A 16,831-nucleotide genomic window follows, 5' to 3' on the forward strand; every position below is an offset into this window, starting at 1 on the left:
GCCCTCTCTATTTCCCATTGTCTATAAAATGTTAAAGCAATAGATAAACTACTTAGGGATGATGGAGGTCTAATAGGTGTTACCTTAGGCCGTGGAATCTGTTCAATAAGTTCCTCAAGCTGCTGTGGAATTTGTCCAATAGTTTCCTCAAGCTGCTGTGGAATTTCTCCAACAGTTTCCTCAAGCTGTTGTGAAATCTCTCCAACAGTTTCCTCAAGCTGCTGTGCCACAAAAGCAATATTTGACAATCTATCTTCATCACCTTCTTCCTGGATTTCAACATTTGTAGGGCTCCCTTCTTTTGATGTTTCCACTGCAATAACCTTTTCCGGATCACCTACTGGACGAGCCTTATGGGTCCTACTCCATTTTCTTCTCACATAAACTTCTGGAGTGGCTGCAGGACTGGTTTCTACCCGCAGCTCTGCTGTAGGAGTTTTTCTTTTTGACCTATGCCTCTTGGCTGTAGGAGAAATTTGAGTTACATGCAGCCAAGCCATAGGTTCTTCATCTGCTTCATTTATTTCCAATTCCTTCCCTTTTCTCTTAGCAAGTGGTGAATCTCTTTGAAGAGAAGTGGAGGGTTGCTCCACATTTGCCTCAACCATCTCTTCTTCCACAATAACCACAGCTCCTTCAGCAACGAGCAAATCATCCTCTGCAGCAACTATAGGTGAAGAGGGTTCTACAATATTTTCTTCTTCAACTGGTGGATCCTCTGCAATAGGAGCATCTTCAACCCTAAATTGTAATATGTCCTCAAATACCCCCCATTCCATCTATGAAACATCTCTAAGAGAACGTTCTACAAGCAATTTAACCAAACCATGATGGCTAGCGAAATGATTTCCATTCTTTCATGTTTCTTTAGCACTTGTAGAAATGAGGTGGTATAGAAAATTAGGGACATTCATCCTCCGGCCATGCCATAAATGACTAAGTAATTTAAAATGTGGTGAATGTAGATTTGAATATCTACCTTCACAAGTAATGTATTTCATGACATATAAAGCTACCTGAGGCCACTTTGCTGGTAGGGAAACCCTCCTAGTTCCTTGTTTGTCCACTGTTAGAGGTCCATCTGTGGGAAGTGTAAACTCTGCCCGCACTCCTTGCGTCTTTTGATTCTGGAAACAATTCTCCTTCCTACGGCAACCCTGTTACTTCAGCTATACTCTGCTCCGTATAAATTAACCTTAAACCTTTAACCGTAGCTTCTCCTTCATTGAAGGAATGCATAAACTCTGCAACTATTTCTTCATTAAAATCTCTGATTTCAAAAAGTAATCAAGCTAGCCTTGGTGTCTAAAATAATGCTCACAAAGAGCATCCTGCAGCAACACATCATGGATTGTTGGTTCATGACGGATTGGATCTCCACCCATTTGTTACTCTGTTAGTATAGAACACTCTACAACTAAGAAATGGAGAACCAAAATATTTGACAGACTTGCAAAATTGAAAATTCCATACATATCTTCAAATTGGCAGCAAAATTTATTACTTCCTTGCATGAAATAATATCTTGTTAAAACAATGATGGAAAACAATCAATTCTAAGTACTGAAAAGGATGAATAATTACTAACTTTGGGAATCGAACCATAAAAGACCCCCCCAACTTAACTTAGCACGTGTCCACACAAGCTGATGAGGTTTAGGGGAGTGTATGCGGATTTAGGAAGGCAATAATCATAATGAAATCATAAATGCGTAATTGAAATAAAGTACCATATGTACATACTTACAGTCGTACGAAAATGATGGCAAAATGAAATGAAATGACAGATAAGGAAATGGGATGGAATGATGTGGATGGAATTTTATTTATGGAGAAGAATATTCCCATAAGATGTGGAAATATTTATGATGAAGCGGCAAGCATGTTCACTGTAGTGGCTGCAGGAACCTTACCTTCATTACTTTGCTCAATTGCAGCAGGAGCCTGATCAGTTGCTGCAGGAACCTTATCAGTTTCTGTAGGAACTTGTGTTTCATCCTTTTGGGCAAATTGCTGCAGGAACTCCTCTTTAATGGCCGGCTTATAATACAGATGCAATTGGTGACCATTCACCAAAAGCTTAAACCGAACAGGGTCAATTGTGGTTAAACGAACAACCCTATTATCAAAAACTTCTTCTATCTCATATGGACCTAACCATCTGGTTTGCAACTTTCCCATAGTATCTTTATATCTGGAGTCATACAATAGTGCCCAGTCACCGACTTTGAACTTCTTCTCTTTGATATATTTATCATGCCACTTTGCTCTCTGATTTTGGATCAGTTCTATCTGCTGGACAACTATTTTCCTCCATTCATCTAGAGCATTTAATTGCTGAATACGTTCCTTTTGTGCTTTATATAGTGTCATATTTAATTGCAAATCTATCCTCAGAGTTTTATGCTCAAATTCAATAGGCATCATTGCTGCTTTTCCATAAACCATCTCAAAAGGTGTAAAACCAATTGGTGTTTTCCAAGTTGTTCTGTATGCCCAAATTGCTTCTGAAAGCCTATGAGACTAGTCTTTTTTATGAACAGATACTACTTTAGTAAGAATAGCCTCAAGATCCCTATTTGTAACCTCTACCTATCCATTAGCTTGTGGATGATATGGAGTAGATTTCCTGTGCCTTATATTGTATTCATTTACCAAAGCTGTAATCAATGTTGAAGTAAATTGTGGGCCTTGGTTTGAGACAATTTCTCTTGGTACTCCATATCTTGTAAATATCTCCTAATAAAGAAACTCAACCACCTTATTATCTCTTGCATGTGTCACGACACGAGCTTCCACCCATTTTGTTACATAATCTGTACATACCAAAATGTAGGATTTACCATTAGAGGGTGGATCAACTGGGCCAACAAAATCTAATCCCCATTCATCAAATGGTGCTACTAATATTTGTGAATATAATGGAATCTCATCAGATTTAGTAGGTCTTCCCATACACTGGCATCTGTCACATTTTCTTGTATACTATGCTGCATCCTTGTGTAATATGGGCCAATAGTATCCTGCATTTAATATTTTGAGTGTTGTTCTTTTGGTGGCAAAATGTCCTCCACATGGCTCATCATGACACGCATGCAGGATATCATATGTTTCATCTTCCCTTACACAACTTCTCATGACTTGGTCAAGCCCAGTATAAAACAAACAATCAACAATCCATGAGAAGTTAAAACTTTTTTCTACTAACAACCTTCTTTCTTTAGGAGAGAAATGAATTGGCATTTTAGCAGCAGGTAAATAGTTGGCAATATCAGCATACCAGGGAGTGTGAGCTTGTATAAGAAATAAATGTTCATCTGGAAAAGTATCATCTATTGCTGTATATTTTTCTTGTAACTGAAGTCTTGAAAGATAATCTACAACCATATTAGACTTACCTGGTTTATCAACAACTGTGATATCAAATTCCTGCATCAACAATAACCATCGAGCTAATTTACCAGTAATTGAAGGCTTATTCATGAGATATCTGATTGCAGTATGATCTGTATGCACAAATATGGGATATCCTGTGATATAGTCCCTGAATTTGTTGAGTGCATATATAACAGCTAATATTTCCTTTTCAGTGAATGTGTAATTCAACTCAGGTCCAAAGGTTAATGCTAATATAATATATTGCACTTTCCAAGTTGTCAATCTTCTATCCTAATACTGCCCCTATTGCATTATCAGATGCATCTGTATGAATTTGAAATGGTAAAGACCAATTTGGACCTTTAAGAACTGGTGCTTGGGTCAAGACATGCTTAAGCTTTAAGAAAGCTTCATTGCATGCAGAGGTCCATTTAAATTCAATATCCTTGGTAAGCAGTGAATATAAGGGACTTACAATTTTGCTGAAATCTTTGATAAACCTTCTGTAGTATCCAGCATGACCAAGAAAACTTCTTACATCCTTTTTCTTCACTAGAGCATTAATATGCTGAATGACTTCAATTTTTACTGGGTCCACCTGTATGCCTTTTATAGAGATATGATGACCAGGGACTATTCCTTCCTGCATCATGATGAAGTATTTCTCACTATTTAATGACAGACTATAGTCCTCACATCACTGCAAAACTTTTTTTAGGTTCTCCAATGCTTGTTCAAATTTAGAACCATAAGTTTTAAAGTCATCCATATAGATTTCCACGATGTCTTGAGAAATATAAGAAAAGATACTGATCACTACCCTTTGAAAAGTGGTTGGAACATTACACAACCCAAAAGGAAGAACATAATATGCATATGTGCCCCAAGGACAAGTAAATATGTCTTTTCTTGATCCTGCGGGGCTATCTGAATATGATTGTAACCACTGAATCCATCAATAAATGAATATATCTTTTACTAGCCAAAGAATCCAATACCCGATCCACAAATGGTAATGGAAAATGATCTTTTCTTGTTGCTAAGTTCAAGGATTTATAATCAACACATACCCTCCATTTTCCTCCTTTCTTAGGGACTATTACCAAAGGTGATACCCATTGGCTATCAGAGATAGGATAGATAAACCCGACTTTTAACAATTTCTGCAACTCTTCTTTAACTATTTCTTTTAATGCAGGATTGATTCTTCTTTGTGGCTGTTTGAGTGGGCAACATTCTTCTTTTATATAGATACGGTAGGTGCAAACTGTTGGATCTATTCTGTGCATATCCTTGGAATCCCATGCAAAAGCATTTTTATGACATTTCAGTAAGTCTACAAGGGCCCCTTTTTGAGTATCTGAAAGATCTCTATTGATATTCAAAAAATTATTCAAATCAAATTCTATCTTGGTAGTAAGATCAATCTAGGACATATCAGAAAAATGAGAAGTACAGACTTCCTGCGACAATAGGGTATGCAATACATCAGTGGCTGTAGAAAAGTCTAAACCTGCAATATTCGGTACCAGCTCTTGCAATTGTTGTTCTTGTATCAACTCATTTATTAGAAGTTTATAAAGAATTGAGTCTTCCTCATGTAATTGCATGAATGGCCCTCGATTAATCATCATAAGGTGATTAAAAGAGTCAATTTCCTCAGACTCTTTTCCCAAAATAGGCCAAACGGTTTGCTATTGATCACATTGGGGTTGTGCAGGAGAATACAAAGCTAATGTTTTTGTAGAGTTCCCATCTGATATAGTCATATCCCCTGATCTACATCCAATATATGCATCAGTCATGGCAAGCCAAGGTCTTCCCAAAATCACCAGATATCCTCCCAATGTTGCCTTTGGAGATAGAATCATAAAGTATGCAGGGTATTCCCAGGAATCCAAAATAACCACCACATCTTCAATTATTCCATCTGGTCTCACTGTAGAGCTATCAACAAGTTGTAGAACTGTGGGTGCAGGCCTTAGACTATTGATTTCAAGTTGTTTCATTACTTCTCTTGTCATCACATTAATGGCTTCCCCTAAATCAATTAAAACATTTCTTATCTAGCTGCCATTAATGACTATACTTACAACAGGACTACCTGGATCAGAATATTTTGGAATTGCAACCTTGCCTAACATAATATCTACCAGTTGACCCATAACATGCATTGTTTGTGGATCCTTCTTCTTCCTGCCAAGATTTTTTGAACATGCTTCTCTCAGTGCCTTACTATATATAGGAACATCTTTTATTTCTCGCAACAATAGAATTTTAACACAAACATGTTTCAATTGATCTATAATATCAAAACCTTGCTCTTGTTCTGTGAGAACTTCCTTTTCTTGCAATCTCTGAGGAAATGATAGTAATATCTGCTTCTGAGGTATTGTATCTGTTGGATTAGAGATTTCTTATTCTTCTTGTACCTCCGTGTTAACTGGAGGAGATGGATTAGGCAGAGTTGTCCCAGATCGGAGGTGAATATCACTTAAGGATAGAGAATAGGTTGGGTATTGATTAAGATCAGCTGAATAAGCTTGTTGTTGTTGCCGAGATTTAATATTAGGATTTGGCATTGGTTGAGTGGGCAACTGTGTTGGTTTAGGTGGGACAACAGTGGTTGCAGGAGGAGGCATTATTGTAGGCGGCTGTGGCTACTGAATAGGCTGTTGATAACCAGTAGATTGGGCAGTCCATGGTTGATGCCCCCTCCATTGAAGAGTAGGTTGCCAATTCCCTTGAAACTGACTTCCTTGGCCCTGAGGTGGATACCAATTCGCTTGTGGCTGCTGCCACTGTGACATTTGATTAGCAAAATGTTGTCCTTGGCCTTGAGAACCATACCAGTTTTGATAATTACCAAAATTTTGAGCATATGGTGATTGCCATTGGTTATTTGGTACATAAGAATTTCCACTATAACCAGAAAAAGAAAGTGGATCCGGAGGCATACCTTGTCTTTGGAAATTTGGCTTGCTTTGAGCAACATAGAAAACTTTCTCATCCTCACCTTATATTGGCTTGAAGTTAGGAACATCCACATTTGCAACCATTTTACATTTGCAATCCTTCTTTTGCTGTCTACAATGAGGCCAAATTCTGCAAGAAATGCATCAACTTCTTCATGCTTCTTCTTAGCTGAAAGTGTATCCAATTGAGTAGCCATATTATTTATGATGTCCTCCTTAAAGGCCTTAAATAAATGGCTAAGTTCCATTCTAGAAACTCCAGTACCAGATGCTGATGAAGATACTCCTGACTTGAAACGCATGTTCTTTTTAGAAGTAGATCTGGAATACTTCTTATAAATCTATCCTATTTCAGCCCAAGTGGATTGTGTAATGTCACCTCCTCCCATAAGATCCAAAGAATCAGTGCATTCATCACTGATTCCCCTAAAAAATATAAACTTGAGGGAATCTTCATTTAGAGTACTATGTTTGGACTTTTTGACACTAAACAGAAACCTCTCGAGATAATCTTCAAGACTCTCATCTTCTTTCTATGTCATTTGAAAGATATCATCCCCATGACGATCAGTGCCTCTACAATACTCTTTATATTTTGCAAGAAACAATCATTTCATCTCATCCCATGTATTGATTGTGCTACTACCCAAGCTCATAAACCATCTTAAAGATGATTCCTTCAAGGTGGCAAAAAATATTTTGAGTCTATGGGCATCTGTAGTATAGTCAAAACTCCTACAGAGAACATCAAACTCAAACAAAAATGTGTCTGGATCCTTTGTCACCAATCCATAGAATTTAGGGAGGGAAGAAGTTGGAATGAACTCAAACGTTGGGTCCAAAGGTGGTGGTGGATTATTTCCACCAGGAGGGGGGTTTCCTTGCATTGGACTTGTGGGGGGGTTACTATATGAAATTCTTCTTCTTGAAGTCCAAAGAGGAACTGAAGACTACCTTCTGGAAATTCAGGTTCAGGATGGTTCAAATTTTCTGGGGTTTGATAAAGTTCAACAAAAGGGTTTATATCTGAGGAATTATTTTCTGCATGATTAGGATGACTGGGCATAAATCTACCTAGAACATCCTTTCTTCGCCTATGCATGGAGATTCATGAAATTTTTCGAACAATCAGGTATGCCAAAAATAATTAACTGAAAACTGAAAAGACAATAACCACAATAGGTTCTTAGTTTGACACCATCCTCAACAATGACACCAAAAATGTTCAACCCAACAATAAGAATAATAACTCTAGTTGAAGTCTGAACTCGAAGTTTGGACATTCATTTGGTAAAGTCACTATTTTCATAGCTAGAGTTCATTTGATTGTCAACCCAAGGACGTAATACTTGAAATGGGTTTGCACTATATATGCACTAAGTTCCTATGACAGCTATTCTGCATTACTGCAACAACTAACATTATGCGGAAAAGATAATCAAGAATTGAAACTATAGAAAGGCTACAGGAAAACTTCTGCATAAACTCATAAAAGCAATACTGGAAAAATTCAATTGTGATAAACAAAGATTACTTTGTTCTGGCTTGGTTGCAGGAATAGTTAGTGGATCTATTTCCAGTGGTTGTAGGAACAGTCAATGCAAGAATGTCTACTGCAGCTAAGGAAAGAAAACTAATCTTAACAAATGCATAGGAACACTCACCAAGTGGCCCCCCTTGGATGAGTGATACCAAGCTTCCCAAAAACAACTCTAAAAGATCAAAATAACATAATTTTATTCATCATTCTTTGAAAGTCATTACATGATTCAATATGAAAAGAAACTAAAAAGTGCTTATGAAAAATCCTCTGCTCTATTCTTCTCTCCTTCTATCTAACCCCCGAGAAGAAGAAGATCTTATTATTAAAAAGAAATCATCTACAATAGACAACACAAATCACACCGAAAAGAGGAGGCAAATGATTGACCGAGAAAGGAGATAACTAGAGTTATGCTGTAGGAAACGTGGATCTAAACCAAACCACAGTCATAACATACTGTGGTGGTATTTACAACTTCAATGTCCACTCAAGTTAGACATTGGTAGTATCACTTGATTGCTCCTCTTATGCCATCCCTTACGCTTGCTCAACTTTTCTACAGTTTGATCTTTAGTCATCTCTTGAGTATCCTTCCCTTCAACAGGCGCGATAGGCGAACATCCATGACATCATCATTTATTCCCTGCACTACAAAAGAAATAACATACAAGAACATACATACACATTTTATTTAATCAAGACATCTATTAATTTCATATATGATATTGCCCTAATTAATCCGCATGGCAACAGGAATAAATCACATGGCTGCAGGAATAAATGGCATGGCTGTAGAAATAAACTGGCAAAGATAAAACATGATTTAATAGGTTAAGGCTTAACATATGGAATACATATAGTAAACTTCCAATACATCACTACTACTATGCAAACCAAAAGATGACAAAAACTGAAGAGTTCTGAGGATAGAAATATGACAATGTCTCAACTCATCAGGGAGCCTAAAATTTCAGCTTTAGAAGGAGCCACATCATCATGAAGATGTTGTTAATGCATTCTTCTCTGCGGGATAATTTTGAGGTGCAAGCCCTTGTAATGCATTTTTCTCAATGATAGATAAATTTGAGGTGAAAGCCCTTGTAATGCATTTTTCTCTGTGACGAAGAAATTTGAGGTGAAATCCCATGTTGCTCTTTACACTCATGGGAGTAGCCATAGTGGATGTCATGTTGAGAGAAATCATGACAACATCACGTTGAGTAACTCCGTGATGAGATCTTGTGTTTATTTCACACATGGGAGTAGCCATGGTGAACATCATGTTGAGTGAATCCATGATGCTACCACATTGAGAGAATTTGTGATAAAATTTTGTTTTTTTACACATATGGGTGTATCCATTGTGTTTGTCATGTTGAGAAACTCCATGACTTAAAAATCTATAAATGATATCTCCTTTGCTAAGAGGGAATGTTAATGTTTTAGCAGCAGGAGATTTCATTATGACTGTGATGGTTTCTTCCTACAATTTAAGAGAAGTTGATGTGTAATGACTTCCTTAATAACTATCACCGACCTGCATGTATGACTTGCGGCTTCGTGGGAGCCTCATGCGTGCTGGAAACACTTTCTTTCCTCTTCACATTTCATCCAATATAAAGATTGTCTATGTGGCCTATGTAACAATATATATGTAACTGTTGATAAGATTATGGTGTATTTTGGCCTTCCGTCTACCTCTAACAAGAGATATTTTGAGCCTTGTCTTCTCTTTAAAAGGCATGTTGTTGTTTGTGCTTTAGGGGCAGGTGAAGTTCTCAAGAGAAAGTCTATATTAATTTGTGATCATTCGTGTTGAATGGAGTGTAGAATCTTTTCGTTGTTCTAAGATGTTATCGACTTTTAGCGTTGATTGTTAAGTGTTAAAAATCTTGCTTAAATCATTGCTTGATTAATCCCAAGAGCACTGTATTAGATTTGTGTCTTTAATAAAGGTTGATTTTTGGTGTGGCTAGGTTTTTCACCCTCAGGTGGAGGGTTTTCCCAGGATAAAATTATGTGTATCTTGTTCTTGTGAGATTTTTCTAAGTTTCAAATTTCTATGTCTTACCTTTCTAGTTCTAACATTAACATAAGATGACCAGAAAATCTTAGTAAGCAAACAATGCTTGGTCACTTTTCACATTGGTTCATACAAGGATGAAGTGTTGTGTGATATCATGTCGATGAATTCTTGTCATTTTTTTGGGAAGACCTTGATCATGTGATAAAAGGGTCATACATGATGGAAGGGAGAATAGTTACATAATAACCATGAACAAGAAGAGAATATCTTGATTCATCTCATAGAAGAACAAAAGGAGGTAGTATACAATAGTGCAAGGATCTTCTTGGTGGGAGGGAGGAAGTTTCTAGATGGATTGAAGCATCCAAACACCTATTTTCCCTTATTCCTAGGAAATGCAACAACAATGATTTTGGAAGAACTAGCATCGAAGGAGTGGAGGTACCACATAGAGAGGTTGCAGAGCTGTCAAAGAATACCAAGATATTGTGTTAGAAATTGTTTTTGAAGGACTGCCATTGGTCTGGAGTATCAACCATCACATAGACCTTGTACTGAGAGCAATCTTTCCTAAAAAAACTGCACATCAGATGACACAAATAAAGAATGGGAGCTTTATTTAAAAGAACATTATTTGCTAGAGAAGGAATGTATCTGGGAGATATTGATCCCATGCACAATACATACTGTCTTAGCACCAAAGAAGGATGGAGAGTGGAGGATGTGTATTGAAGAAAGAGACATAAACAAGATCACAATAAAGTACTTGTTTCATTTTCCAAGGATGGATGCCATAATGGACTGTTTGATCGATGTGAGATACTTCACCAATATTGATTTCAAGAGCAGATACCATAAAATTAGAATCCAGGAAAGTGATGAGGGGAAGATTTCATTAGGGGGAAATGAAGGATTGTATGAGTGTTTGGTCATGCCTTTTTGACTCACCAATGCACCCAACATGTTCATGCAATTGATGAATGAAATACTAAAGGGTTTCCTAGCTATGCTTCCCATTGTCTATTTGGATGGCATTCTAACTTTTAGAAATACAAGAGAAAAGGATATACAACATATCTAATAAGTGTTCTAGTGGTTGAGGGAAGAGAAGTTACTGATCAACATCAAGAAGTGTAGTTTCATGAAAATAGAGCTATTATATCTAGGATTTGTGATCTCTATGGAAGGTTTAAATATGGATCCAAAAAAAGGTGAGAGCAGTTGTGAAATGGCCTACACCGATAGACATGAGATAGGTAAGATCTTTTCATGGTTTGGAAAGTACCTACTAGACATTCATCAAAATTTTTAGTACCATGTGTGCACCCATGATAGAGGCAATGAGAGGAGACTAAAAGGAATTCAAGTGGATACTTGAAGTGCAAAAAAGATTTGAATTGTTGAAGCAAAATGTGATGGATTTAAATGAATACTAACCTTACCATATTTCAACAAAGTTCTTCAAGTAAATTTTAATGCCAAAAATAGTGCCATTGGAGTGATCTTGAGCTAGGAGGGAATACCAATTGCTTATTTTAGTGAGAAGTTGAATGATGCTCAAAGAAGGTATTCAGTATCTGATCAAGAGTTTTATGTTATAATTCAAGCCTTGAAGAAGTGGAGACACTATTTGCTACCAAAATGATTTGTATTGTGCACTAAACACCAAGCACTTTAGTACCTGAATGGTCAATTCAAGTTGAACTAGAGTCACATGCGGTGGGTAGATTTCATATAGAGTTACACCTTTGTCCTCAAGCACTAGAGTGGAAAATCAAACTATGTTGTAGATGCACTAAGCAGGAGGAACTTGATGTTGCAGTTGAGGGTGGCTATAACGGGATTTTATGAGTTAAAACATTTGTGTAAAGATGATCCTGACTTTGCAGAGGCATGGAAAGAAAGTAAAGAATCAGTGATGATGGACATAAGAAAGTGGATAGAATACTTCTTCCATGATGGCATGTTGTTCAAAGGAAATCAACTATGTATTCCCAGGAACTCAACGAGGGAGAAGTTGATCAAAGTGAAACATTTTGGGGGGTTGGAAGGAAATTTTTGATTGATAAAATGTTGGAAATTTTGATTTGTTTGATTGATATCTGAGTTGTGTTATCATCGATGTCAAACTTGGTGTTTCAGATAGAGTTTGGTCTAGATATGGTTATGTATTATTGTAGGTTTATCTAACAGGTGTTACTATTGAGTTTGTGGTGTTGTTGTTGAATTTGAAAAGTATATGGCAAGTTTAATATGCAAGAAAGAGTTTTTAACGTATGCAGGAAACAATATTGTAATGCCTCATTCATAGAATTATTTGCATTCCTCCAAATGGTAAAGATTATGTTTTATGGATGTTGCATTGATCAATTTTCTCATTCAAGGATTGCAAAAGTTGGATTGTTATTATTCTCTATTTGTAAGGGCATTTGTTAGACTAGTCTGGAAAGTGCTCGGTGGCCTCTGGATATGTTGAATCTGATGTTGCAGTTTCTTGGGCATTTTTGTGTGATTTGTGTAGTGTTTCAATTCAATTCTTTGGTGGCATTTTTGTTCCGCAAGTGAGCTATATTGGTTTGTGCTTGGTATATTCAATTGTGTTATGGTTTGGTGTGTCTAGCTAGATTATCTTGTATGGATCATGTCTTTTTGGTCCGGATATGCATTAGAAGTTGAGTGAGAATATTGATATGGGTCTCACCATAGGGTGTGGAGATCCACATCAAGTAATTTACATTGAAAGATGTCTTTTGACCAACTGAGTGCTAAGCCTTATCATTTATCTAACCAATACATTTGGTGGAAACTTTGGAGGATATGTTAGTGTGTGTGGTTCATTGGATTCAACTTGGAAGGACGTATTGTGATGTTTTAGGGTTCCCTCTTTCTCTAGGAGTGGACCGCTTTGAGTATTTTTGGTTTGGGTGGCTTATTTTGTGTAATAATGTTTATTCTATTTTTGGTCGACCCTCATTTAGATTTTTGATGATTTATCTTATATTTAAGGAGTGAATATGTATGAGTTGTGTAGGGGATAGATCGTAAATTGATGAGAAGGAAATGTGAATGATATGCAAGCAAATTTGAGACTGTGGATGTGTGAAAATCAGTTGTGAAGAGATTTTAAGGTGATACATTCAACAAGACAACGTGTTGTGACAATGGTGGTTATCAAAGATATTTGTACGATGTTAATCACTTGACGTAAAGGTTTTAGGACAATTTTATGATTGAGAGATTCTTCTCATATTAGTTCTACCATTCTTTCTATTATTGAAAGACAATGGGTCTCTTAGCAACCTCTTTTGTATCTTGCCCTGAAGTAGTGTGCCTTAATTGAGAAATTCCATGTATCTTTCCCTAAGGAAGTGCATCTTATTATTTCAATTCCATCATGTGCATATTTCTCCTTGGTAGTAAGCCTAAAACTTTTTAATCAATTATATTTATATAGTGAGTCTAACTCTCATAGTTATTTTTCCCTGATTAGGTTTTCCATGTAAATCTAGTGTTCATGTGTTGATGGTTGATGTATTTAGTGTTGTTGTTAAATATTATTTAATATCAGTTAGATCATATTCAAAGTGTTATGGACTGATTCATCCCCCCCCCCTCTCAGTTCAGTTTTGGGTTTAATAATTGATATCAAAGTTGAGTTTCTCTTAAAGAGCTTAACCACTTGAGGTAGATCCAAAATTGCGCAGGAACTTAATTTCAGAGCATTGAGGTATGATAGCACAAATTTTTCTTATTGGAAGGAAAGGATGGAATCTTATTTGGAAACTTTGCTGGAAGGTATCTAAGAAAACTTCAAATCTAGTTATTTACCTCCATCTAATGGTCCTCAAACTCTGGATGAATGTAAGAATCATGAGAATAATGCAAAGGCGAGAACTACTATTATTTATTTCTTGAGTGATGAATTATTTGGTAAGGTTAGAGGATTGAAAGAAGCCAAAGAGATCTGGAATAAATTAAGTCAATCATATGAAGGAGATCTGAAGACAAGGCAAGCTAGGTTGATGAATCTGAAACAAAAATATGAGTGTCTAAAGATGGTCGATGACGAAGGTGTTGAGAACTACATATGCAGGGTGAATGCAATTGTGAATGGTATTAAAAGTGTTTGTGGAAACATAATGGACTCTTCCTAAACCCTACAAGCTAAAGAATTGTGCTATTGAAGAATTCCATGATTTGGATAAGTATACAGTTGATCAATTGCTTGGGTCATTATTTGCCTATGAAGTACCAGATATGGAAGATTATAAAAGAGAAAAAAAGAATAAGTCGCATTCAATGTTTCAAAGATAGTTGAAGATGAATCGAAAGGAAGTGAAAATATGGATGAGATCAAGACAAACTTCATTACAAGATTGGAGAGAGGAATGGGAAAATACAAAGGTAAGTTACCTCTAAAATGCTTTAATTGTGGTATAATTGGTCACTATGCTTCTAAATGAATGTATGAGGAAGATTAGAAGAGATCTAATGATGATGAGAAGAAAAGTAGAGGGTAAGAGCAAGAAGTTGAGTCCACTTAGAGTAGAACTTTTACATCTTACCAAACTTTGCCATTTTTTTAAAAATGGGATCCGGTTCAATTTCATCATTAGACCTACTCAAGAACCTGATTCAAAGAGCATTTTGCCACCTACCAACCCCTCACAGTAGTATTTTTTCCTTCTTTTTTTTTCTATTTTTAAAAAGTTTTTTTTTAAATTTTAAATAAAAAATACTATTTTGTTTAGATTTTTATTGAAAAATTTAAGTTTAGGTTCTAATATTAAATTAATTTTAATTTTCCGTTTATTCATATTTTAATTTATATAGTTTATATTTGTTTTTGTAAAATAATTTGTTTTGCATAATCAACAAAAAAAGTAAAAAATAAAAAATGAAAATGAAAACAAAAACGAAAACAAAAATTAAAATGAAAACGAAAAAAAATGAAAAACGAAAACAAAAATTAAAATGAAAACGAAAAAAAAAAACGAAAACGAAAATGAAAACGAAAAGAAAAACGAAAACGAAAATGAAAACAAAAATGAAAAATGAAAACAAAAACGAAAACAAAAATGAAATTCAAACCCAAACCACAAGCATGGAAGAGGAAAATGAAAATGAAAGTCAAAATCATAACCAAAATCAAAACCCATATTAGATAGGACTCCTTGGCATCCTATTAAATAGGACCCCTTGACATTCTCAATCATGACCTAGGCTTAAACTTTCATACTTGACATGCACTTAACAATTAGACATAAGTACAATAAAACCCCCTTGAGCTATTTCAATTCATACTTTCAACATTTAGTATTAGGACCTCTAGTTGAACTAGTACCCCTTAAGATTTCATTTATCTAATCAAATTGAACTCCGCTTAAGCCATCCTATAGCGACCGCGTTAAGACACATGAACTAGATCTTAACCCCTTAAGCCTTTTAATTCTAGGAGGGTCCTTGACATGTTCTAGGCTTAAGCTTTCATACTTGATATAAATGTAAGTTTAATGTTTAGACATATAAGAGTTTGATCATGACCCCTTAATCTCTTCATACTTAAAATACTTTGAACATCTATACTTGACCAATGTTCATGATTAAGATCTATAGCTGAAATAGGACCCCTTAATCTATATTCTCAATCGTGCATGTGACCCCTTATTTAAGCTTTCATTTATATCAACATTCAATATTAGGACCTCTAGCTGAAATAGAATCCCTTAAGTCATTAATTATCACATGACCCCTTAAGACATTAATTATCATAAGATCCCTTATACTTTCAATGTATGTACTTGACATTCAGGATCTCATTAGGACCTCTAGATGAAATAGGACTTGTTAAGACATTAATTATCATGTATGACCCCTCAAAATATTCATTATCACACATGACCCCTTAATCCATGTTAATAATCACATGACCCCTTATACTTTCAATGTATGTACTTGTCATTCAGGATCTTAGGACCTCTCTAAGTTGAAATAGGACCCCTTAAGACATTTTATCATATGACCCCAAGTATACTTTCAATATATGTAATTGACATTTAAGAGATCATATGACCTCTCTAAGTTGAAATAGGACCCCTTAAGACATCCTCAATCACATGACCCCTTACACTTTCAATGTGTGTACTTGACATTCAAGATCTCATTAGGACCTCTAGTCGAAATAAGACCCATTACTTGACACCCTCAATCACATGACCACTTAAGACATTGAGAACACACATTTATTTTAATAGTACACGTGTACATGTATTTTAATGATGTAGTAAGATATAGATTTAAATTTTGAATGTTATAATACCTATGTGTACATGTGCTTGAAAGTTTCAAATGATACATGTGTACATAGTTTGATTTATCTAGTTAGTCTGTAATTTCTTTCAATATGTATGTATGTATGTACATAGGATTTAATATGTGTCTAGTTTTAATTTTATGTTTAAAAATAATTTAAATTATATATATATATATATATTCTTTAAAATTAATTTTATAACTTTTTTGTGTATATTGTTTTTGTATATATGTAGAGCTTGTGCATAGACATGCACATGATGGATGAATTTGACATAGACAATTTTCTTAATCCTCAACCTCCACCACCTCCACATGATCAACCATTTCCACCTGACCCAACTCAACACCCTCCACCTCCATGTCCACCCTTGGATCCGATGATGCTCAATATCGAGCCAAGATCAACGAAAATGTCATATACATTCAAGAAAAGATAAATGCAATCCTAAATGAGCCATACATGCCCCCCATCTAGTGCATTTTGCATCATCAATGGAAAACATTATTGATGCAGTTAGATCCATTGATGTGGAGCTTAGATTCATATTGTTTGTGGAGGGAGGAGTGATGAAAACTTTATTCAGATGGCCTCTC

This window comes from Cryptomeria japonica, chromosome 1 (genome assembly GCF_030272615.1).
Source record: "Cryptomeria japonica chromosome 1, Sugi_1.0, whole genome shotgun sequence".
Classification (NCBI taxonomy): domain Eukaryota; kingdom Viridiplantae; phylum Streptophyta; class Pinopsida; order Cupressales; family Cupressaceae; genus Cryptomeria; species Cryptomeria japonica.